The sequence below is a fragment of the Leiobunum rupestre genome, chromosome 5 (genome assembly GCF_980474605.1).
Source record: "Leiobunum rupestre chromosome 5, qqLeiRupe1.1.hap1, whole genome shotgun sequence".
NCBI classification, from domain to species: domain Eukaryota; kingdom Metazoa; phylum Arthropoda; class Arachnida; order Opiliones; family Sclerosomatidae; genus Leiobunum; species Leiobunum rupestre.
Window position 1 is genome coordinate 16,422,573 of NC_143388.1, and position 26,983 is coordinate 16,449,555.

The 26,983-nt window shown below is 36.8% G+C and overlaps 1 long non-coding RNA gene across 1 annotated transcript in view; it reads left to right on the plus strand.

Annotated features, from left to right (window-relative positions):
* The window catches only part of LOC149943650 (uncharacterized), a 278,012-nt gene that overhangs the window by 103,474 nt on the left and 147,555 nt on the right, over window positions 1–26,983 (plus strand). The window contains exon 3 of the long non-coding RNA XR_016481060.1: window positions 26,278–26,338. This is a non-coding gene — a long non-coding RNA (uncharacterized LOC149943650). The remainder of the gene's footprint in view (window positions 1–26,277; window positions 26,339–26,983) is intronic.

A 26,983-nucleotide genomic window follows, 5' to 3' on the forward strand; every position in this document is an offset into this window, starting at 1 on the left:
GATTTGTCCCCACATATTTGGCCAGCGACCCGAAAAACCTTTTGAATAAAAAGGAGTCAATCTATAGAGGTATAGAACGTGATTAGTTTTTACCCAACTCATTGCTACGCGGTCCCGACTCTCCCCTGAGCAAAAAGCTTCTTTCTGTAATATCGAAGAAGGCATACTGCGAGGCCCCCTTATAAAGGGTCTGTTTAGAGTCGAGTCGAAATTGGGCCGCTTGGAGGCAGCTTTCTTTTCCCGGCTCGTTTTTCGCCACGGGGGAGCCCATTTTAGTCTCCAACACCCCGACAGCTTTCAATTCATATACTTTGTAGCGGTCAGTTCGGGCTTTACGAGCCTACATCGCAATCTCTTTTTTTTTCTGTGGAAGAAATTTATCTAGAGCCACCTAGTGTTAAGGCCGGAAACTACTTAAAAGGTGTTTTTCGAAGCTACCGCCCCTAGCGGCTTCCTTGTCCTTGTCGGATAAAAATGTGGACGAAGATTGAAATATTGGGGGTCTGGTATTATCCCCGGGCCTCCTTTCCCATAAATACCAGCCTCACTAACTCTCTAACCGACAACGCTTTATTATAGGTCTTATCTAGAAATGGCTAATATCAGCTTTTGTGCCAAGTCAATTACTTAATGGATATTGTGATGTGTGTTCGGCTGTCTGTACTATACAAGGTTTAATCTACATTTTGTAATTTAAACTTCATTGTATGTTCGAATTTTGCCGTTGTTTTCTTTAATTCGGAAACTTCTGCTCATTTCGGATTTCGTGTACATATAACTTATCAATTCGAGTAAGTGTTCATAAAAACTATAGCTGGATTTCGTGTTGTAATTATATGACAGTTCTCTTTCTGGTATCTGCATAAAAGTAAGCTTTGATCTCGTGTTAATAAGAAACTACCATTCCATCTTGTGTTTGTAAGAAATTACTGTTTCATTTCGTGTTTATAAGAAATTACTGTTTCATTTCGTATTTATAAAAAACTACAGTTCCATTTCGTATTTATAAAAACTATAGTTACATTTCCTATTTATAAAAACTATGGTTCCATTTCGTATTTATAAAAAACTACGGTTCCATTTCTAATTTATAAAAAACTACACGTCCATTTCCTATTTAAAAAAAATACTGCTACATTTCCTATTTATAAAAAACTACGGTTCCATTTCATATTTATAAGAAACTACTGTTCCATTTCGTATTTATCAAAAACTACTGTAAAATTTTATATCAAATTAAAACTATGGATCGATTTAATATAAAATCAGATATGATTTTCGGTTAAATTAAAACTAGTTATACTCTCTCATGTTCTGCTAAAGATAGTTAATTATCGTGTTCATGTATCTTGTAAGTTACATATCGTGTTCATGTATCTTGTAAGTTACATATCGTGTTCATGTTTCTTGTAAGTTACATATCGTGTTCATGTATCTTATAAGTTACATATCGTGTTCATGTATCTTTTAAGTTACATATGGCGTTCATGTATCTTTATATCGTGTTCATACTCTATCCTGTAACTTGTAAGGTAGCCAAACATTCTTTCCGAGAGACCACGAGTTGAAACGGGTCTTGACAAAGCGGCAGCTTACGTAAATTCGTACTTTATCGACAGAATTAGTCGGCGTTATGAGGCGCGTCGTCAATTGGATACGTCCTGTTAGCCTTTGATGTTGGAAGAGGGGGGGTTTCACCAGAGGGGGGTGGCACAGAACATAGCGAGGGGAGGGCTTGGCCCTTCTTTTCGAATCTGCGTGTCGCTAAACCGTCTCTTCTAATCTGCTGTCCTCTCATCCATAAAGTCGGGCGAACCAGGAAAGCCTAGTGTCCTTGGCCATGTCAAAAGAGAAAGGGGGTGAAACAACCGACAGAACGCCTCCCCCCGACAAAAAAATGGAATAAAAATTCTCGTGTCATTTCTCCCGCGCGCGCGCTCCGCCAAAAGGGCTGCCCGCTACGAACCGAGCGGGGCCATGTTACCCGGGACAACGCCTTTCCTTATCACGGACAGTCGAAGATCTCCGCGCGTTGCGGCCTTCTGTCTCGCTCCCCTTTGCGACCCCTTCCTCGCACCCCCCCCCCCATCGATTTACGGCAGGGGAGATATCGAAGGGGAAGAGCGCGTGCAAGGGGCGTCTGCTACTCTTCTAGCAATGTCAAAAGATAAAACCGCGGTAGCTTTTTATCATTATGGCCCTACCAACTAAAACGGTCCCCCTTTGCTCCATATGGCAAATGCATTGACGTTATATCTTTTAAATTATATTTATATTAATACCGGTATTCGCGCAATTGACTCTTTGTACTTTTGTACAAATTAGATTGGAAGCGTGAAATCGGTGACCCAAAAATCACGTAGCAGACGCGTTCCTATTTTATTTCGGTATAAGTGACGCTACATTTCCACCAAAGTAGCCCATTGAATATTTCGCCAAGTCCATCCTAGAATCGGTACATTTAGTTTTCGATTTTGAAGTGGAGGGGGGTATGGGTCTTTGACGTCATATTTCGAGCCCCCTAGGAGCCACCCTTTGGCTCCGGAAAGAACGGCCCTTCATCCCGAACCCCCGTATTTTAAATTGTCCGAAAATTTCTTTCGAATCGCGCGGTGGGGTGGAGAAATCATTACCATCGAAATAAGGCCCGACTCGATCGACGAGCGGAGAATTCCAAAGAATTCGCGACTATTCAATTGGCCCTCTTTATTCCCCAAACGTTCAGAATGCAACAACACTGAAAAAGAGAAAAGCGCCACCCGGAAAACGATTCGCGAATATAGTCCAACACAGGACTCAGCCATATACCTTTCGAAGCCATCCCCATCTTCCATTACGGCGAGGCCTTGTATTTTGGAATCGACTATAGGACTTTGGGGAATCAAAATCGAAGGTCCTTATCTTCCAATCTTTATAGCTCTCTCTCTCTCTCTCTCACCCTTCTTTTCTCATCTCGTGAAAAAAGGGAGATTGGGATTTAGCTGACTTTGTTGCTTAGGACCACTTTGGACTTCCCCCGAATATAAACGGCGGCCACCGTTCTGATAGGTTTTGCCCTCCCACCTACCACTTCTTTTCCACGTTCGATTTTGAAGCATCAAACTTATCCCCCCTTTTTTCGATTTGAACGGGTCATGGACGTAGCTGTAGGACTTGTGGTGGACAAACTCAGTCCTGATACGGTTTTGTTCGGATTAAAGGGAGAATAACCCTAGCAGCTAGGAGCAAGAAACACAAGGAGAACGCAGCTAGCCTTTAAACACGCTAACGTAGTGTTTTGTACAAATTTCATTGGACGAAACTTTACGCTGCATGTTTTACTGAAAGGGGGAAGATAATTTCAAAATTTTCCTCTTCCGACGGCAGTAGGTGCTAAAGCGTCTAACCAATTAAAACTGTACGCAAGAAAATGCACAACTTTTGACGGGTTGCGTTATCCTTGTGTGGGGTGCTGTGTTTGTTTCTCCTAGATAGCAGGGAAGGTCAAGCCACTATTGATTCTCGAAATTCAGATCCCACTGTAAGGTTTTATAGAAGGATCGTTGGGAGGTTTACGCCCGGACCCGGATTTTCCTACTACGTTTTAGACTGTCGCGCCACGAGTTTTGATGGAAGCTTGACCTTTACCTCCAGGGTTTTACTCCCTTTAAGGACATTGTTTGCATTGTCTACTAGATTCCGAGTTATTTTATTGTTTATCTTCGTGTCTGACTTGTAAATTGAGTCTATTTCGTCAAAATGGTTCCATTTTTATATAAAGTAAAATGAAGGTCAAAGCTTTTTCAGTATAATCTTGGCACACTCAATTTGCAACAGCGCTAGAAAATCTGAAATTCCTGGTGACTCTAGCACGTGCTCGTAGATCTGTGTAAGCTAGGAGCAACAAACACAGCACCCGACACTAGGAGAACGCAACCCGTCAAAAGTTGTGCATTTTCTCGCGTACATTTTTCATTGGTTAGACGCTTTAGCGTCTGCTGCCGTCGGAAGGGAAAATTTTAAATTGTCTTTCCCGCAGCCCGTAAAACGTTCAGAGTAAAGGCTCGTCCAATGAAATTTGTACACAACATTGCGTTAGCGTGTTTAAAGGCTAGTTGCGTTCTCCTTGTGTTTTTTTCTCCTAGGTGAAAGTAAGAGACATAAGCTACACGAAACCAAGGAGACAACTTTACTTTGCAGAAAATCCTACTGGTTTTAAAGTTAAGTTTATATTCGTAGTTAATCATCTTATTTCTCATTTCTGCCACCAGGTTTAAAATAAGCTTGAGCTAACTAAGGTTAGTTCCGTTAGGAAACAACTGGTATCGCGAGTTCACAGAAGTTTTTTCGATTTAGAATAAATACTATAAGATTTTAAATTTTAGAACAAGTGACCACATACATCTCGATAGACCAACCGATAATGAATGTTCCGAATTCGAACGCGACTCTGACATAGCTCAATCGCGAGTTCCTGGAAGGTGTCCGCTGTATTGAAGACTCTAAATGGCATTAGTATCGGCGGCCGGGCGGTCTGATTGCATTGGGAACTAAGAGTGAAACTAAGAGAACGTTTATAGTGAAAGGGCATTTGATTCTCGGGCTATTTGAAAGCTGCGGGGCCAAAAGTGAGTTTCTCTGGAACAGCGCTTTTATTACCTCCAACGCGACCCTGGGGACCTCGGCCGAACTCAACCAGGGCTCGCTTTCCAACGCATTCACCTCCAGCCCGTTCGATAGAACCACGCTCCGGAGCTCGCGCGTATCGAGCACGTATAGCGTAGTGCCGGCCAAATAGATGGCGGGGCTTTACGGGTTTGCTCTCGAATTCGGCGTTGTTTGATTAATAGTTAATTAAGGTTTGACTTGTGAAGATCGAATAGTTGATTAGCCATTATTGTTAAAATATGATTTAATAACGCGGAACATTTTGAAGGGTTTCAAGAAAAATCGCTGTACTCACCTACTTTGTGATTACAGATTACGAAATCTTTCTTAACGTTCTCTATAGCTTTTCTACGAAACAAAAATGTACCCAGAGAGAAATCTATGGCCATGGAAACGATTTTATGACGCCAATGACCAAACAGAATCGTGTGGTGTCTCTGGAAACAAATAAGAAATATCTGTAAGAATTTACTTAGAAACGGGTTTATAACCGTTTACCACGGTAATCGTTGGATTACAGCCAGGGCCGTCTTAAGGCATGGGCTAAGTGGGCTACAGCCCAGGGCCTCCAGCCAGTTGGGGGGCCCCGTAAAGGCCATCCATACTCTAGCGATAAGGGATTAGTTAATTAAATATTATTTATACTCATTTAATATTATGTATCTTTTAGTTACGTCTAAAGTAATTTGACTCATCGCCACATCGCGTATCATATGGTACCAACAATTTCTAAAACCTAACAGCGAGTCACTGTCAGTAAAAACCTTATTTTCAGTAGGACTATGTTTTACTTTTAAATTAAAAGCTTTGGTTTGATTATTGTGTAGTTTAATTTAGACAACGGACATACAAAGGCTGACCGTTGGGGATCGCAAATGTCTTCAGAAATAACTTAGCCCAGGGCCCCAAAAGGTCTTAAGACGGCCCTGATTACAGCAGGAATGGGAAGGGATCAGATTGATATCTAATTTCCGGTTAGAGAATGGATTTGAGCTCTGGAATGGTCCCTCTGTTCCCAATATTTTGAATGAACGGGAACGATTGGGTATGATAAAATTTATGTCGAATGGAATAGGAATAGTTTGAAGACTAGAATTTGAAAGGAAATGGAATGGGAATGGTTGGTAGACAAATATAAGAAAGAAACTGGAATGGAAATGGTTGGTAGACAAACATTAGATAGGAAATGGAATGGGAACGGTTGGTAGACAAATTAGAAAGGAAATGGAATGGGAAAGGTTGGTAGACAAATATTTCAAAGGAAATGTAATGGGAAAGGTTGGTAGACAGATATTGGAAAGGAACTGTAATGGGAATGGGTTTTAGACAAATATTTGAAAGGAAATGGAATGGGAATGGTTTTTAGGCAAATATTTGAAAGGAAATGGAATGGGAATGGTTGTTAGACAAATATTTGAAAGGAAATGGAATGGGAATGGTTTTTAGGCTAATATTTGAAAGGAAATGGAATGGGAATGGTTGGTAGACAGATATTTGAAAGAAACTGTAATGGGAATTGATATTGTTTCAACGGGAACGTCCGGGAATTTTAAACACAGCTATATAAATTAATAAATGTGGCATTTTCACTATTTGCTTCAAAGAAAACGTTATTTCCGTTTCTAATAAAATGCACTTTTCAAATGAAACGATTAGTTATATATCGTGTCCAATTTGAAAAGCGACAGCCTAAAACAAATATATTTAAACCAGCAACGCTACTAACTGGAAATAAATATTTAACTTGAAGGCAAATAGTTGAGATAAGTCCGTGGGCGGTGATAAACAATAATTGGACGTCGTAGCGAAATACAACCAAAATAAACCGCTTTGTGTCAACATTCTACGTCCATCCTACAAACCACAATAGGGCGAATTCCGAGCTGGCTGTATCCAGCCGCTGATCGGAGCTGCGGACCGAAATAGTCTTTAATTATTGTTTACCCGTCGGATTCCGCAAAATCCTGGATGTTCTTTCCGCCATCACGGTCGTTGTAAAGGACCATTTTGAAAGCAACATTTTTTGGTATTCTACGTAGTATCTTTTGAAGAGGCCACTTAAGTAGCACAAAGGGAAACAGATTGGTATCGTAAAAAGGTCTTTGCAAGCTCTCTTCCTCCGTTCAAACGTATTTGCTGTTTAGAAGAGTAACTTTATACTTTTCTCGCTTCGTGGCTGAGACCTTTTTCGAAGATTAGTAGCTTCGACGTGGCCCGAAAAACAACTTTATTTCCAATGGTCTGTCGAGGAATCTAAGAATTTCGCTGATATTTCTTTCAGTTTCCGCTGATGCGAATTTTTTAAAGTTCACCCTTTCCTTCCCGAACGCTTTTTATCGATATTGGGGACCTGGAAAAACCGTTACTTAAGTTCAGAAAAAGTTACGGAATTTTAAATGGCAAAATCTCCATCTTTTACTTTTAGTTGAATTTAGCGAAATCATTTCGTTTTGCAATGAATTAAGTTTATAAATAAAGTTGTTTTACAAGAAAGGTGACCTTTTAAGAAATGTGACGTTGCAAGAAATGTTACGTTGGCAGATATGGGACGTTGGCAGAAATGTGACGTTGCAAGAAATGTTACGTTTGCAGAAATGTTACGTGTTCAGATATGTGAATTTGCAATAAATGTTACGTTTGCAGAAATGTTACGTGTTCAGATATGTGACGTTGGCAGAAAAGTGACGTTGCAAGAAATGCGAAGTTGACAGAAATGTGTCGTTTTTAAGAAATGGGACGTTGGCAGAAATGCAACGATGCAAGAAATGTGACGTTGGCAGAAACGTGACGTTGGCAGGAAGGTGACGTTGTCAGAAATGTGACGTTGCAAGAAATGCGAAGTTGACAGAAATGTGTCGTTGCAAGAAATGTGACGTTGGCCGAAACGTGACGTTGGCAGAATGTGATGTTGGCAGAAATGTGATTTTGCAAGGAATAATATATTTGAAAAATACTTTTGCGGCGAAATATTATTGGTAATATTGTAATGATTAGGATTACATTTTAGGACGTCGAGTGCATTTATTTTAGCGCTGCAAATGGCGATTCCAACGACTAGGAAATTGGTCTGCGGGACAGGTTTTTGTCGTAGTGTCGCCACTATTGATCCCGGTTGCGGTAGGGGCGAACAAAGGAGGACCGATTTTGTTCTCGAACCACGGAGACGCAGCGAGCCGAACATCCCCGAATATACGACATTCCTATCGACGAACTTTGGGAAATTGGATATAATAAAGCATGTGCCCAGCCTGCTTTCTTCTTTGGCTCTCGATATTACGGGTCATCTATAAGAATCTGGGTCTATCTGTCGTCTGCTATTTACCTTTTAGGGTTTACTATATCCGATAGGGGGGGCGAGAGAGGGGAATCCCCCACACCCGTTCATTTACTCGGTCGTGGCGGAAATCTGCCCTAACGTTAACACCATCACGGGTCGATGGATCTTGCAGCCCGCGTGAAAACGGAAAATTGCGCCCTGTGCCAGCCAGCACTTCCGCGTATTGAGACCCTCCACAAATATTTTAGGAAGCGAATGAAACGTATGTAATACGTTATGTTGTCGGCTGTTGTATTCTTTGGTACTTTTGTCTCGAGATGTGTATGAAAACGATGAAGTGCCTCAAAACTGAATAAGATCGAAATTTTTAAAGAAGCTTTTTTTAAAGATTTATTAATATCGGAAATGATTTATCTCGAATTTGAATAAGAACGGAATTTAAATAAAGTGTTATTTTCTCGAATCTTAATAAGATTGGAAATTTTCAAAGATTTATTAAGCTCGAAAATTATTTTTCTCAAATCTCATTTATTAAGCTCGCGAGAAATTTGTCTAGAATCTAAATTGGAACGAAATTTGTAAAACAATTTACTAAGCTCGAAAATTATTTTTAATAAGAACTAAATTTTTGAAATATTTATTAAGCTGGAACATAATTTATGTTGAATCTGAATTACAACAAAATGTTTGAAAGACATACTAACCTTGAAAATAATTTGAATAGGAACGAATTTTTTTAAATGTACTAAGCTCGATAATAATTTTTGTAGAATCTGAAATTTTTGAAAGATTTACTAAGCTCGAACATGATTTGTCCAGAATCGGAATTTTCGCAAAGTCTTTATGGATATATTTTGATTTCGAGACAAATGCATTATTAACCAAAGATTTTTCGAGCGATGTAGAATTATTGTAAATTCCGATCTTAGTCAGATTCGATAATATTTCAATTCAAACGCATCGCTTTGGAGAAATTTCAATTATTATCCAATGAATGTGAATAAAATCCAGTTTCGGGCTTATTATACAAGTTATTTGAATTCGAGAATATTCATTTTTGAGACTACTCAGAGCCCACGTAAAATTTAGTAAAAATTGGACAACTTACTCTTAGATAACGTTTTATATCAGTTATAAGAAAAATCAAAATAAACGGTGGTCTAGAGATAACAATGAACAATGCCGAAAAGATAAAAAAGACCCACAACGTTTTAATTATTTAATTTAACCAAGTCTTAACTTGTAACTTTACCTTGAAGGCCTATTGGCCGAAGTTTTTCCAAACGGTTTTGGTATTTTTACATCTTCGGCGTTGTTTACAGAATTGTCTTTTGACTCACAGAGTAGTAATAATAATAAATAGCTAGGCTAATACCCAAGGCGCCACCCTAGGCCTAGGTCATCAAGTGACTTTCAAAGTCATTAATTTAGGTGGCCGCGTTAAATTGAGTATGATGGGGGTGGCAAGCCCTTCATGCTACGCGAGCCAACAGCTCCCTACACTCACTATTACCGTTAACCTCTACAAGTTTATATGGAAGTTGAAACCGAAGAGCTCGGGGAAAACCTCTTTAAACATTGGCGTGAGAACTGGCAAACTCAACGCGGAAGGAGTTGTGTTCGGGATCGAATGTGGCTGCTGTTGTTACGAGGAGCTAATCACTCCGCCACCCCACTATATAAGCGAAGTAAATAAATGGTATATCTTGCGTGAAACTGGTTATGGCGGTGGTGAACTTGTTTCAAAGTGTTCTTTCAATAGGAGGGAAGGGGGGTACGAAAAGCCGCGCGAAGAAGGGGGGGGGGAGCGACAAAGCGGCAACGGAGAGGCGAAAATGGGTCCCCAAGGGCCGCTAGGGGACTCTGGCGCCGATCTTTCGCTTTGTGCGCCTGCCAGGCGAGGGCCCCTGCGCTACCCTTCTTTGTGCGCCTACGTATTGTCAAAAGACTCTCTCTCTTTTATTAGGAATTCATTTATATTGTTGATTCTTACGCGTATGGCCGGGGCATTAGATCAACGAATGTAATAATTAGCCCATTGTTACCCTGGGACTCCCACCATCACCTTTTCCTAGAGAATCTGTCTCTTCGTGAACAATATGTAATTTTAGCCTATAGCTACCGCGTTACTTGCAAAGAATCGGGACCGACCCATTAATGGTGAACCTTATTTGGACCTTCCAAATCCCAGATGAATTGTGGATCAAGAATCCATTTATTTATAGTTAGTGAGTTTCAGGGTTTGTTGATTTAAATCAAGTGATTAAAAAAAATCGTTGATTTAACAAGATTTAAATCAAGTGATTTAAAAAAGTCGTTGATTTAACAAGATTTAAATCAAGTGATTTAAAAAAAATCGTTGGTTTAACAAGATTTAAATCAAGTGATTTAAAAATAAATCGTTGCTTTAACAAGATTTAAATCAAGTGATTTAAAAAAAATCGTTGATTTAACAAGATTTAAATCAAGTTATTTAAAAAAATCGTTGATTTAAATCACACAACGTATTTCAATGTGGGGAATAAAAATTGGCAAAAACTAGCTTCTTAAAAAATTAAAATCTGGGCAAACTAAAATATTAAATAGTAATTAAATTTAATTGAGATTCATTTAATTCAAGATTAGCTAACTGATAAAAGAAAAATATCCGTTAATTATACAATGAAATAGCCATAAATTGTATAAATATTAATATATTCCATAAAATCAAAACAATCCGATTTAAATGAAGATTTGATTTTTATGAAAAAAAATGAAAAAAATAAAACCCTGGTGAGTTTTGACGATTAGGGGGGGGGGGCTCATGGTCTATTTTTAACCTGGGCTGATTTGATTTTTTATAACCATAAGCAACATAATAAACATGAATAAGTATGACAAAGAACGAATTCGGTTAATGATAGTCTGTCGAGGAGTGATTGCGAAATAGGAACTTTCTGAACAGGAAACTCGCCCCTTCCTACTCTTTCCGTTGGCAAAATAGTTGGTTAGTTTGATGGCGAGAAAAACGAGCGTACCAGCGTTTAGGTTTGAAATTCAAAAATTACTAACTTCTGAAATGGGGTCAGTTTTTATAATGGTTATTTTTATCTTCCGATTCAATAATTCATCATTATTTTCCAAAAGTAAGCGTTATTTCAATTTCCAATAGGCCTTGGCCGCTCCGCCGAAAAGGCTGCCGGCGATTTTCCGGGCATCCTCCAAATACTAGGAGCAGTTCGCGGAGAGTTGTCAGTCCGTCGGTACGCAATGCAGTGATGCCAGGTCGCAAAAATGGATTTACCCTTTCCGACACGTCAAATTTCCCTTTTTGAACAAACATTTCCCTAGTTTTCCTAAACCCTAAAAACAATGATATTTGCGTAAAATATTTACTTGGGACGTTGTAAAACAAAAATAACAAATGTCCGGAAAAATAATACTTTTATTTTCATCTCGCAATGAATAAAAACTAGGAACAATCACAGTTTGTACTAGAGATACTTATTTAGGCTTTTGTCCCATTGGGTCGATTCTCATTCAACCCAATCCCATTCAACCGACTTCCCATTCGACCGACATTTTGTTTGCTCACAAGTGAAAGCATGAAACCTAACCTAACCTAACCTAACCTAACATAACCTAACCTAACCTAAACTATCCTTATCTAACCTAAACTAACCTTACCTAACCTAACCCGAAGTGTTGGTCACTCCGCGAACTCGGTGTACACTGTCGTACCTCTGACTGTGCTAATAAGAGTTCGTGAACTCGTTAAAATCCGTATCTTTAACAGTACTAAGTACCCGAACTCGGTGTACAGGTCATCCCAGAGTGACTTACCCCTCGACCTAACCTAACCTAACCTAACCTAACGAAATAAACAGATTTCGATTCTATAAACTTTTTCGAATAAATGGGATACGACCCAATGGGATTGCAAAATTAGAATTCGGTCAATTGGGAAAGTATATTTTTTAATTCAATCCATTGGGAATTCGACCCAATAGGATTCTATCCAACGGGAATACACTTTATTTAGCAGATGACTTTCCAAATTGACCCAAAAAAAATGCCGGGGTGCCAACTAAAGCGAATCCTACCAAATACCTATTATTGTATTAATTAACTCTTTCATAATAAGTCAATTTAATGAGCGTCTGCCAATTTTTATGTTAGCTTTGAATAAAATCATTTTTCCACTCGATTTTCCCTAGATTTAGCTAATTTTTGGTCGGATTTCCCCTTTCCCTTTTTACCGTTTTTAGGGGTCAAAATTTCCCTCAATCTGAAATCAGTGATTGCAAGAATACTTTGTAATTTGGAATTGCTATTTTTGTAAATAATATTCCAACTACGGGGGCAACGAGTGCATTTTTTCGGACGCACCCTATTTAACAAGGTTGTGCTTATAATATTGTTTTTGCCCCTGCTCTCGTTAAAACGTTGGCACGCCCCTGTACCCTTTTTTGACCACTACCGGTGGGGTGGCGGAGTGTTTAGCACTTTCACCTCGCAGCAACAGAAACCGGATTCGATTCCAGCTTGTAGCACTGGGTGATAACTCTAAATAACTCCTTCCGCGTAGAGTTTGCAAGATCTCTTCCCACTGGTTTAAGGGGTTTTCCCCGAGGTCTTTGGTTTCCCCTTCCATAAAAATTTGTAGAGGTTAATGGTAACAGTTAGTGTAGGGAGCTGTTGGCTCGCGTGACATGAAGGGCTTGCCACCACCCTCCTACGCAACGTAACCCGGCCACATGTTTAAGGGCATTATGGGTCGCTAGATGACTTGGGCATATAAGGTACTAACCGTACACAGTTTTGCCAGACATATTATATTTTTGGAGGTATTTAAAAGGCTTTATAAGTCGTTAGATGAGTTGCGCCTAAGGTGGTGCCTTGGGTATTAGCCTAGCTGATTATTATTAACATCTAAAAAGATTCCAAATGAAACTATTTTTAGCCGTAGTCTAATTTACTAAATTCACTGGCTTTTTTCGGAATTTGAAAGCTAAGTGCTAGACTGCAGAATACCACCCTAGTAGACGGGAATTCTGAACTTTAGCGAGTTCAGATGAAGACCTAAAGGGGTATAAAACGGGAAGGGGTGAATGGGGGTGAATGCTATATTTAGCGGTATAGGGTGACGTATGTGATTATTTATGGACTTCTCTCTTCGGCCCTCGAGAAAGTTGCTTGCTGGGGGTGAGAAGCCCTTTCTAATTAGCCAAATGAGTTTTCCAACAGCAATTTGGGGCTTAATGACCTGGCGCCACTCTCCACTCGACCCACTTTTCTTCCGCGTACCCTCCGCGACCCCCAAATGCGCCAGAGCCCAGCCACACTCTTTTCAAAGTCCGCTGGTTTGCCTCTTTTCCGCGAAATGTGGTTTTGATCATGGCACTTTGGCCCGATCGTGGGCTTTTCTATTAGTGACGTCCAGGGAAATTCTAATAGATAGCTTTTCTTCCAACCATTGGCTGCCTTATTCATTTTAATTGGAAACGCAAACAATAATAAGAGAGGTATGGAAGGGCTTATGTTCCTTTAATTCCCCTTTATTAATTTGCTATAAAGACGCAAATTGACAGTTTTACTTCCGTTTCTCGTACGCGAAAAGTGATGTTATAAATGTTTGTAGGCTGGCTGGATGGTCGGTTTTGTTTTGTCTTTACGAAATGATTTTTACTTAAGCCATTAACTTTACTATTTGTTTATTAAATCGATTTAAGTTTTCAATAGCAAATTAATTTAATATTATAAATATTAACAACGGTAGCAAAATGAATGTTTATTAACATTTAACGTATATTATATTTTAAAAAAATAGCAAATTTTCCTTACAGCAATTTATTACAAAACTGCGCAAAACTGAACTGTAAAAATATTAACTTTACTATTAGTTTATTAACTTGATTTAAGATTTCAATAGCAAATTAATTAAATGTTAGATATATTAACAACGTTACCAAGTTAATGTTTATCATCGTAGATTAGATTTAAAAAAATAGCAAATTTACTTTACAGGAATTTATTACAAAACTGCGCAAAAGTGAACTGTAAAAATATTAACTTTACTATTAGTTTATTAACTTGATTTAAGATTTCAATAGCAAATTAATTAAATGTTAGAAATATTAACAACGCTAGCAAAGTGAATGTTTATCATCGTAGATTAGATTTAAAAAAAATTGCAAATTTACTTTACAGCAATTATTACAAAACTACGAAAAACTGAACGGTAAAAATATTCTGGTCAGTAAATTTTCCAAAATATTGCTAGAAGATTAGACGTGTAAATATTAAACTATAAATTACGTGCCTTTACGATTTAGAAAAATGCGCGCTTTATATAAAACTAAACCTTTCTTTTTTCGCCACCTATACGTCGGTAATCCAAGTCCTTTAAATTCAAACCCGTAATAAACAACGAAATGTAATTTCGGTGGACGAACTAACCAAACAACCGAAAACACAGTACGCCTCTTTGTACACTCGACCATTTAAATTGGCACAACAGAATATACGCGGAAGGTGGTAAATCGGCCCGTACTTTATTAAGGCGGATTAAAAAATATATTCCAAATGAAGTTGACAAACAAGCTCCAAGATATATAGTAGAACGAGAACGCGAGGCGAATTTTCCAAATTAGTTTTCATTTTTAATGTTTTTCTCTCCGGCGGGTTAAATTTTAACCGCGCCTGTATTAATTACTAAGAGAAATTCGGCTTCGCTGGCGTATCGATCGATTCCGTTTGTCCTCTAGGTCTGCCCCGAGTGCGCTCGGGTGGCACACTTTCGAAGGAGCAATCTAGGGGAATTGGAATACTTAAAAATGGAAAATTTAAATAAGCGAGCGCGCCGGCTAGCACCATTCATTCCACTTCATTAAGGGAATGGCTGCCGGCTCGAGCCTTTCCCCCCCCCTTAACCCCTTTTTACCCCCCTGTCTTTTATGACTCCACCCCCTCCCCGCGTTCTCTGCTATTTTGCCAGAAACGATTAAAAGCTTGGTAGTTTTCGAGCCGAGGCTTAAACGCGAAGCATTTTTGCAATTTAAACTTTTCGATCGCGTACGGTCTCGCGGAGAATAATTCGTTGCGTTTTAATGTTTTTCCCCCTGACATATTTCAGAGCACGTATTTTCGTTTACCCAAGCGCTCACTTTATTTACAGACTTTATACAGTTTCTATTTTTTTTTGTTTCGTAGTAGTAAAGTAGTTAACCGCGTTAACCGGTAATGGTCGTAGTTTGAGGTCTTACTTAAGAAAAGGACAATTTAAGAAGTATGATGAAGTAATGGAGTTTGATTTTTCCATTGGGTAAGAAATTGTACCAAAAAAGAACCGGGACTGTAGCTTATACGTTCAGTGATATGATGTTATACCGACGCCCCGCCTTATTTTAGGGTCCCACTTGATTTAGGGTCTAGAGCGCCCTCTCTTGAACGGAACACGGGACAAATTATTTTTTAATTACTATAATTTTATTACTTATTTTAGGCCTATAAACTAAATTTATAATTTATTAATCTAATTTATATTTATTTATGAATTATGTCATAGTTCTTTAGTTATAATATAATTTTACTCATTAATTAATATTATTAAAAGAACTAAGTTTATAAAATATATCGTTATAGCATTTTCTAAAACTATAATTAGAAATAGCTATAAATTTAGAAAATTTTGTATTTGTGAAAATTGCCATTATTAATACTTTGAGCAGTGTTTAATCCATGCTTTGAGCGTCAATTTGGTCGGTTGTGGCGCATTTTATGACGTCATAAGACGACAAAGTCTCCATTGGTTGATGGATTAAACCACATTTTTTTAAGGCTTCCAACCCGTAAACGGGATTTCGAATCTTAATGTGATTTTGGAAATCAGAAATTGATTTTAAGATTTTAAAGTTGGATTTTAGTGCCAATTTTTTAAGATTTTTTATGGTGATTTCGAGGTTTTATCTGTTTTTCGTGCATGATTTTTTAAGTGATTTTAAGATTTCAAAAATAGTTTTTCTTTTGTGGATTGTACGGGATTTTGACAAATGATCGACCCTTTGGAAAATGTATGTTTATGGTATAGCACACGTTTAGTAGATGTAGCCTATGGGATGTAGTTTAAGTGATTAAGGCGTTATTAAACAATAGACCACATGGAAATGTAACCTTCAATTAAATGGATAATTCTACATAAAACCGTTAACTTTGAATTAAGCGTGATTTAACGTATAAAATAATACTTGCATACCTAATTTGAAAGTTCAAATAATTAGTAGAAATTAAGAAAAAACCGTTTTTAAAATTGTCCGTGTACCAGCGTTAATTTGGCTTGGTGTGGTGGATTTTATGACATCATAAGGTGAAAAATCTCAATTTTTTAATAAACTACCATTTTTTTAAGCTTCCAAGCCGTAAAAATTTCCTAGAGTTAATTTTCAAGTTAATTAAATTAAACAATTCCCGAATCTAATTCTATAAGTTAAAATAAAGCAGAAGGTGATAGCGAATACGTTGAAAATCTGAAAGTATCCCTTTAATCGCTTTAAAAAAGTCAAGCTTTTGCTTCTCGTAACCGCAACCGATGGCGCCACCGTCACTTCAGATTCAACAAAACGACAATTTAAACGACTATTAGACAACAACGGGAAACGGTTTAGGGCAAGACCCGTAATAAAAGTTAAAACATTTGGGCGAATGCTAATTTGGGGCGCGTTTAATTCGAGCGGAACGTTAAAGATAATGTAGAATTTTTGGAATCGCCAAGAGCGAAAGCCGTTTGGAACTTTCGAAGGCGCGTTTGTTGGTTAAGCCTCGGTCGGGAATCTTTTAACGACGCGAAGTCGGTGATTTGCAAGATCGTTTGCGTCGGAAATCCGCGGAAAAATAGTTGATACACTCGAGTAGGAGTAACCGACGGTAATTGAAAGGCGTCAAGTTAAACGCAAAGTGGGCGGGCGAGCCGCGCCACCGAGCGGCAAAAAAAAGAAAGCATACATCGTGTTTCCAGTTTAATGTTCCTCTCTGTAGAGGCGTTTTTATTGATAATTCCTTCAACCACGCGAAGTACAACATTAGCCTGACTCTCTCTACAATTTAATTTTTTTACCGTTGTTTTTCGTTTTTGCCAGTTCCACCTTTTGGAATTGCGTTTCTTCATTAACCCACTGAACTGATGTCTATTTTCCTGCTCTCTTCTGTTCGGTTCTTTCCATACGTGGCGCCGCCTGTGAACGCGCGTTGGCGTTAAGTGGTTTTATTTCTCTGGACGTCCGGCGACGTGTACTTGGGACAAAATAGCTCTTTTAGAATAAAAACCATTATGATCCTGGTGACCTTTTTTTCAAAGTGTTCTGTAGACTATGAATCACGTTGTTGTGCAACACGACATCAATTTGGTACCGTTATTTTTTTATTGTAGTCCATTCGCCCGATTCCCCATTCAACATAAAAGTCCCATTCGACCTAAAAGTCCCATTCGACCTAAAAGTTACCACTCGGCCTAAAAGTCTCATTGGACCTAAAAGTCCCACTCGGCCTAAAAGTCCCATTCGACCTGAAATCACATTCGACCTAAAAATCCCATTCGACCGAAGAGTCCCGTTCGACCTTAAAGTCCCATTCGACCTAAAAGTATCATTTGACCTAAAAGTCCCATTCGACATAGAAGTCCCATTCGACCGAAAACCCCATATTTGACTGTTTTCACAAGTCTCGCATAGTAACCCTATTTTTAAGTTTCTCAATTATGAGAAAATACGCATGAATACGTAAAATTACGGCATATTTAAGTTAATTTTGGACAAACATGGTGTCACTTTGAATCGATTTCTGACCAACGTTAGCGTTAGTTACTAAACCATAGCTTTCACCAAAAAGATTTTGTACGTGACAATTACGCCAGGTAATGGAAATCAAGCTCAAAGATCAAAAGCAGCTCTTAGGCTCCGCCTACCATGTCCTAGAAAAACTCCGGGAGCAGTAAGTCCTTCTAGAATCGTGGCTTATGAGGGAATTCATCGTTTGGAATTCCCCGACAAGGTTTTTCATATTGTTACATTTAAGCCCTCGAATCTATCCCAACCACGGTTCAAAGTGCTTTGATGGGCTGGAATATTATTAAAATCGGGGATGGGCATTTTCGTAAAGCCACATTTTTTTTGAGAGTGTCAATTTGTGTGAAAATCATCCGAGCAAACACAGGTATAAAAATATCAACCCCGCAACGCTACAAACCGAGCTTACGAGTATTGTATTCCATTCGCAAACATTGTGTAGCTTGATGGAATAACGCCTGGCCGTGGTAGCTTTGAGGCAGGGTCTTAAAAGTAGTGAAAATAAGAAGGGAATGGTTTCTAGATACGGCCAACTTTGATCCCCCTTCTGCGAGGCGTCGTCTGCTCGGATTACCGGCTTCATGGTGGCGTCCATATTCTGGGATGTCGGAATCCCCAGCATAAACAGAGCGTGAGCCCGGGTTAAGAGGCTTAGAATATTGGACGGGGGTTAGTGGCTCCCCCTGCCGACGTACGGAAGAAACTGGCAATGCGCATTCGTTTGAACTAGACGCGCGCTCTAGAAATTGTTTCCAAGCGGGTAACGCCATTTTGAGGCATTGGCCCGTAAGATACGCCCCGCGATAAAGAAAATTAAATAGAGGAAAAGATAGGCAAAGCCCTCCTTCGCGCTCGCCAGTGGCGGTTAGATGGCGCTGTCTGTTTTTCCCCGCTTCCCTTTGTACTTCCACTTCCGAGAGTTTCGCCTCCGAGTCTCGTTCGTACTGTCAATACTTTTTGCATTCTCTATGTCTTTCTGATCTCCCTCTGTCAGAGAAGGCTGAATGTGAACTTCATTTTACTCTTCGAGAGAATTCACTTGTAAAATTTACGTCGGAGAATGGGTAAAAAAAATGAAAAATATCCAAGAGAGCGAGAGAAATTTGATCTCGGTAAGCGCGCGTGAAGGGGAAATATGTATTAGTGACAATAAGATTATAAGATTTTATTATATAATGGAAAATACAGAATTTTCCGGGGTTGTTCTTTTCCGGTACTCGGGGAATTTTTTACGAGAATCGGTTCTGACAAATACAATTCCTTTTTCCCCTCACGCTCTCTTCTTGAAGTCAGGTGGGCCATATCTGTTACGATTGCTTACGTGGAGTTTCCCTTTAAGCTTATTTCAAATTAATAATTTTGAGAGTATTTCTATTGTACATTCTGGATTTCAAAATCTTACTTCTATTTCGCTATCTGAATTGCTTATTTTGAATATATTATAAGTAAAGTACTAACTATAAGTATGACATTGTCTATGGTTTAAAATATTATGTACTGAACTGAACCATTATTGAGTACTAAGGTTGATAATACTTTTGGTGATAACCTTTCCTAGTTGTGGTAAGAACTTTCGCGTCTCAATAATTAAGGAAAATATCGTACATTATCGTACGCGCAAGCTAAATTATCGGAAAATGCGTACTATTTATAGTACGCCCAGGAGGGTTGGCACAATTTCGCCAAGGGTGGAAAAAACTAGATTTTTCCGCGGTTTTTTCCACCTATGGTTTTCCTGTTAAAAACCGTGTGGAAAATCGTACTTCGATGGTTTTCCACCTCTAGTGGCAACATTCAATAAAAAATAAATAATAAAAGCAGTATATTCTTCTATTCTATTCACTCTTCTTCTGGCCTTTTTTCATCTCTCATATTTGCAATGACCAAATTAGTCACTTAATAGATATATCAATGATTAATTTAGCACGAAAATAGTTTTTTTCCACTTTTTTCCGGTTTTTACCAGTTTTTCCCACATGCAGGATTTTGCCGGGTTTTGGCCAACCCTGAGTACGCCATTAAAAATATCGTGCGTCCCAAAATTTAGTGTACGATAATTACCGAACGTCTGGCAACGCTACAATTAGTGTAATATCGTTAAAATTGTGAATTAAAAATTTTTACTAAACATTAAAGTTCAACCGATTAAAAACTTATGTTTAAAAGTCGCAGTTCTAACTGTTTTTCAACCAAATTCAGAAAACCTTTCGTACGCGCAATCTGAATCATCGAAAAATGCGTACTATTGCTCGAAACTTTCGAAGTGTCTGGCAACGCTGCAATTAGTGTATGTAATATATAAAGCGGACGATGTAAACAGTGGATGTCGTACAGCAGCGATCCTAGTGAGGGGCTGTGGCATTATTTTTAAAAGGGTGACTTTATATCGCGAGGTAACACCTGCCAAATGTGTGAGGATCTGTAGATGAGAAAAACGGCAGTAAAAGAGGTTTGCAGGGGTGGGGTGCACGGGGGTTTGCAGGAATTCGCAGACTTGGCCAGAATACAAGTTCAATCCAACCGCGTAAACCGCACAATGGAAGGCTTAGAAAAACAGACGTGTTGACACCTTAATAAATATCTTTCTCTTTTTCTTCCGCTGGCTGGAAGTTTTTTTTCCGCAACGCCGCGTTTGAGGAAGAAGGGATAGACGAATTCAGCGGCGTCTCCACCCCTGGCGGCAAATATAAAAAAGGGGAGAGGGGAGAAAAGGTGAATTGAAGTGGGTAGCGGCGAAATTGGGAAGATGGTTGAAGAGCTAGGCGTGACAAATGAGACTTTTTCATTGGAATAGTGGCGCCCTCTCGCAGTTAGACGGGGAAAGAACCGATTCGGTAGCTCCGCCGCCGAAGACGAGTCAAACTGGTCCACAAACCCTTCTTACCCTCCCGTCAACCGCTAGCAGTCTTCTTTTTATGGATAGCCCTCGTTCCCTGACCATTCTGTTCTATATATTGCAAGTAGGCCATAGGGGAGTCCGATTTTATTTGAAAGTGTTTTATTGCCTGGCACGATGGCATGGGTCCTCATAAGAAGACTTTTTATACACCATTTTTAATTTAATTTAATTTAATTTAATTTAATTTAATTTAATTTAATTTAATTTAATTTAATTTAAGTTCTAAATTGAAAGGTAACTTTCCTTTATATCGTGGTAAAAGTTTAATTTCCTGTTATTTTTCATTAATATTACTATTAATATGAATTATTATTAAAGTATTAAGAAATGCAACTTACAACGTTTAAATCGGTTATTTCCTAATCCTATTTATATTTGTCATTAGAACTACTATTATTGTTAATTATAATTATAAAATTAAGAAATGTAAATTTAATTTCCTATTGTATTATATTTTTCAATAATATTACAATTAATTTTAATTATTTAATTAGGAAATGTAACTTATAATGTTTAAATCGGTAAAAGTTAATTTCCTGATATTTTTCATTAATATTACTATTAATATTAATTATTATTAAAATATTAAGAAATGCAACTTATAACGTTTTAATCGGTAATTTCCTAATTCTATTTATATTTTTAATTAGGTTTACTATTAATATTAATTATTATTAAAATATTAAGAAATGCAACTTATAACGTTTAAATCGGTAATATCTTAATCCTATTTATATTTGTCATTAGAACTACAATTATTGTTAATTATAATTATAAAATTAAGAAATGTAAATTTAATTACCTATTGTATTAAATTTTTCAATAATATTAAAATTAATTTTAATTATTATTATTAAATTAGGAAATGTAACTTATATCATTGAAATCGGTAATAGTTCAACTTCCTAATCTTTTATATTTTTCACTAATATTAAAATTAATTTAATTATTTAAGTAGGAAATGTAACTTATAACGTTTAAATCGGTAATAGTTTTATTTCTAAATCTATTATCTTTTCAATAATATTAAAAATTAATTTTAATGATTATTATTAAATTAGGAAATGTAACTTATAACGTTTAAATCAGTAATAGTTTAATTTCCTAATGTATTATATTTTTCAATAATATTAGAAATTAATTTTAATAATTATTATTTAATTAGGAAATGTAACTTATAACGTTTAAATCGGTAATAGTTTAATTATTATTATAATATTAAGAAATGTAACTTCTGGTATTTAAATCGATAATAGTTTAACTTCGTAATCTATCTTTACTAGAACTTAAAACCGATTGTAAAGTCTCTTTTAAATTTACACTGGAACCAATTTTAATTTCGGGTCAATCCGTTAGATGGCAACTCCATCGTGAACAAAACCAGCTCGGGGAAATGGGTTTCCAGCCGTTTATATTTTACTTTTACTGTTACGGGTGCAGTCCAACCAGAAATTATAAATCAGGGTAAATAATAGCGCTTTTCATTTTGAAAGTGTATTATTAGAACCTAAAGCTCGCTGTTGGAAGAGTTATTTAAACGGCTTATAACAGTCAGAAAAAAGGTGTTATTTATCCGCCGGGCTACTGTGGGTGGACACATTTTTGAATAATTTGAAATCGCGGCTAGAGGAGCAGGTGCTATCCTCTTTAGGGGGTATAATAAGCGTTATTTTTATCGTGACCCGAGATAAACTATTGCACGTGACGCTAAATACAGTCTGAGAACGCGCATCCGAAGAGGAAAAGTCAGAAATAATTTATGGCCGCTTTTTCAGCTACCGCGATTACAAAAAGAAGAAGAAATTAAAGGGATTGGAGTTGGCATAAAGTGTGTAACTGGAATCCGCCAAACAACACACAAAGGGATCATTTGTCTAGACTGGAATTCTCCTAATGGTCGTGAGCGTAATGCTGCCTGGCTAATAAATTCAAAATTTGCTAAATTATGATTTGAAAGTCTGCTGGGTACACTATTTCATTCTTTATTTGGTTCAAGTTTGAAACGTTTTTCTTCCAATTAGATTCGAGACCCGGCGAACCTACGGATAACTTTCTAACGTTGCTTCAAATAAGATAATCAACACCTGCTTTTATCCGAAATAAAAATTAACTTTAAAAATGGTTTGAAAGTATATAGAGAAATCATTATGTCAGGGGCGTAGGAACGTTCTAGAAGTTGGAGGGGCCAAGTGAAACCAAAAGGGGTCTGGAGAATGGTTTTGAATTTTTAATGGAGTGTAGCTTCTCCCAATGCATTTGTACATTTTTCTGCTATATACATTGGCGGGAAAAGACTGAAATTTAAACGCAGTTGAGGTTCTATAAGCTTTATACGCTTTTAAAATGATAATTTGAGCCTTGCGTAGATTTCAACTGACCAAAAAGTTGGAGGGGGCAATAACATTAGTTGCCCCTCCCAGTAAAATTCTAGGGAGGGGCATTGTTCCTACGCCCCTGCATTATCTACATAATATCATAAGTAACACAATAAAGTATGGCACAGAACGAATTCGGTTAATGATAGTCTGTCGTGGAGTGATTGCGAAATAGGAAGTTTCCGAACAGGAAACTCGTCCCTTCCTACTCTTTCCGTTGGAAAAATAGTTGGTTAGTTGGATGGCGAGAAATACGAGCGTACACGCGTTTTGGTTTGAAATTAGAAAATAACTAACTTCTGAAATGGAGCCAGTGTTTACAATAGTTATTTTATCTTCCGATTCAATAATTAATCACTATTTTCCAAAAGTAATCGTTATTTACACTTTTGAAAGCATTTCAATTTGCAATAGGCCTTGGCCGGTCCGTCGATTTTCCGGGCATCCTCCAAATACTAGGAGCAGTTCGCGGAGAATTGTCAGTCCGTCGGTACGTAATGGTTTACGTTGTCATTGGCGAACAGACTATCAGTAAAAAATTTGTATTGGGTGAATAAGAAGTGTCATACTTATGTTTATTATGTTACTTATGATAATATCAATATCAATATTTAAAACCTTATATTTACGGGATAAAAATAACTCGTATATTTGAACTAGAATGTATTTATTTATATTCCAGAAGAATAAATATTTTTAGTCTATCCATTTGCATCGTAATCTGAAATCGTCTAAGTGGAATTAATATATTCTTGGTCTGAATCTCGATACCTATTTTTAGAACCTTATTTTTTAGGGGAATAAAACATCGTAATGTCTATTTGAAAAAGGTATTTTTTCCTGGATTAACACATTTCGTGGGTTTTCGATTACTCTGTCGTGCGTTGTAGACAGTTTTCGTTTTTATGGTTTAACGTTCAAACCATCAGTTTTCAATTTCTGCCTCATCTCTGTAATGTTCCTTTTGGAGGCGAGTCGCATCTCAGCCATCTCGAGGATCAATTCCGCTACATAAAAATAAAATGGAAGGAACCGCAGATTTAGACAGTAAAGGGAACGAGTTCAAATGTCCATATTTGGAAGATCAAATCTTTCTTCGCTCTGTTCGTTTGTGTATGTTGGAATGGATGATATAATTCATATTTAAAGTTATTATATTTTTCGGTAAAAGTTTAATTTCCTGATATTTTTCATTAATATTACTATTAATATGAATCATTATTAAAATATTAAGAAATGCAACTTATAACGTTTTAGTCGGTAATTTCCTAATTCTATTTATATTTTTAATTAGGTTTACTATTAATATTAATTATTATTAAAATATTAAGAAATGCAACTTATAACGTTTTAATCGGTAATTTAATAATTCTTTTTATATTTTTAATTAGGTTTACTATTAATATTAATTATTATTAAAATATTAAGAAATGCCACTTATAACGTTTTAATCGGTAATTTAATAATTATTTTTATATTTTTAATTAGGTTTACTATTAATATTAATTATTATTAAAATATTAAGAAATGCCACTTATAACGTTTAAATCGGTAATTTCCTAATTCTATTTATATTTTTAATTAGGTTTACTATTAATATTAATTATTATTAAAATATTAAGAAATGCAACTTATAACGTTTTAATCGGTAATTTAATAATTCTTTTTATATTTTTAATTAGGTTTACTATTAATATTAATTATTATTAAAATATTAAGAAATGCCACTTATAACGTTTAAATCGGTAATTTCTTAATACTATTTATATTTGTCATTAGAACTACTATTATTGTTAATTATTGCTATAATTTTGTTAATAATAATAATAATAATAATAATAATAATAATAATAATAATAATAATAATAATAATAATAAGCTAGGCTTATACTCAAGGCTGATAAAATTAGCGAATAAGTAGATTAGTCCATTATGAAAAGGGATAATAAAGCTAAACCCTAAACAAATTTGAAGAAATTCAAAAACTTACTAATAGCTTGTACCGATAGGTCTTTGAGCAAACAAAAACACGCGAAACTCGGACCAAATAGGTCTTCGAGTGAAAAACTAATTTAAATAAAATAGCCAGAAATTCCAACGGTAGACCGGTTTCGTCCTATTTGGGACTCGTCAGTACCGTGCGGGAAATCTGGCTCGCGACTATAACACCGAATAGAGAAACTAAGACTAAATATTAAAAATTTCAATACCCAAGGCACCGCCTTAGGCCTAAGTCATCAAGCGACTTTTAAAGCAATTAGTTAAGATGGACAGATAGTTTAAGATAAATTATTTTGTTCATTACAGCTTCGATTTAGCATTATCGAAGCTTTCCTATTGATCGTTTTGTAACGAAGCGATTACCCACTTCCGTCACGTGACCTCCGAAAAATGGGCCTCCATCGGTTGCTATCTATAGTTGGTTACCATGGTAACTATTTAGCAATTTTCGGAGTTCCGGCAGGAAGTGGGTAAACGCTCTTGACCACGGGCGAGGCATTTATTTCGAAACTAGGTTAAAAGAGGTCTATATTTTCTTTGGCATTATGGCTACGATACGAGTTGAGTTACATTTCTAAACAGTTCAAAAACAGTTCAGCACTAGGCTACGTTTGTGATTTTTTTTAAAGATTCAAATATTTTTTCGTTTCAATATTTAATGGGCTTTAGCTCCGTCAAAAGAGTTATTATTTTTACCAGGCAGTTCTACAAAATAGTAAAAACTAGTGTTGTAAGTCGTAAAATGACCGAGGCCCTTTTTCCGGAAAATTTTCCGTATTTTTCCGAAAAAAATAGAAAAAGTTTTAATTCCATGATTAGTCTAATATATTGTTTGCAAATTTAAATAAAGCGGCATTTTTGCCACATTGTTTCGAATCTAAAAGTAAACCTCTAGACTAGTTTAAACTGATTAACAATGTAACACTATTAATGTTTTGTAGTAATTTTACTGATATTAGACATTTTATATCGTTAAAGAGATAAAAACATTAAAAAACCTTAAAAAGTAATTTGTTTAAATTTTTTATTTTTCCGATTTGCTGAAAATTATCCGGAAAATTAACAACTCTATTAAAAACCATAGCCAATTTAATATTTAAGCTTATCATTGACAGTCTAATTAAACAAATTGGCGTTATTAGAATACAATATATCATACATACGTTACTTATATTTTAATTGGCGTTGAGTTGCGGATAGTTTTGTTTTAAAATTGAACAGTTAAGTTTAATCTTTTATTTTATTTTTATCTTTGTGTAGATTCTTTGTGAACGGAATTTCCACCAATATCTGCCAGACAGTCCGACCAACTGTGGAATCGGTGAGTTGATTATTCTTATCCTTGAGATGACCCCTTGTACAATAAGTCATTTCTGTATTGATGGAAGTGAAATTTGAAACTGATAATTGCAGACATATATCATGACAAAATAATCTTCCAAGTCTCTATTTAGTTGTTGACATAAATGAGTGGAAATAGCTATTTCACTATCTTCGACCGATTTGCTTCTCGCGTCAGTAAGCTATCTAAAAAGAATTTAGGTGTAACGTATAGAGTGCTGGGTGGCTAATAACATTTTTACGTTAGCGACGACATTCGAGAAGCAGACAGGTTTTTTTTTGGTTGCCTGTCTCGGTTCTTCCGCAGTTATCGCGCTTCTTTTAACACCCATGCGAATCGGGAGGGGTTCACGGGGTCAACCGTTGCCTTCTGTTTATTTGCATTGGCTGGTTCGGAGGGAAACCGACTTTATTTTTTATAACTTTGGCACGTCGGGATCTTGGACAGACAAGCAGCTGGGCGCATGGACGATAAACACATTCGCGGGGTGTCGAATGAGACCCGGCCTGCTTTCCCTTGTTTTTCGCTACCTAGCTTATCTATGGTTGCTTACAAGACAAATTTTGACGGCTAAGATCTGGATGTTTAAGATCCTTTTTTTTGCCAGAGTTATAATTTAACTAC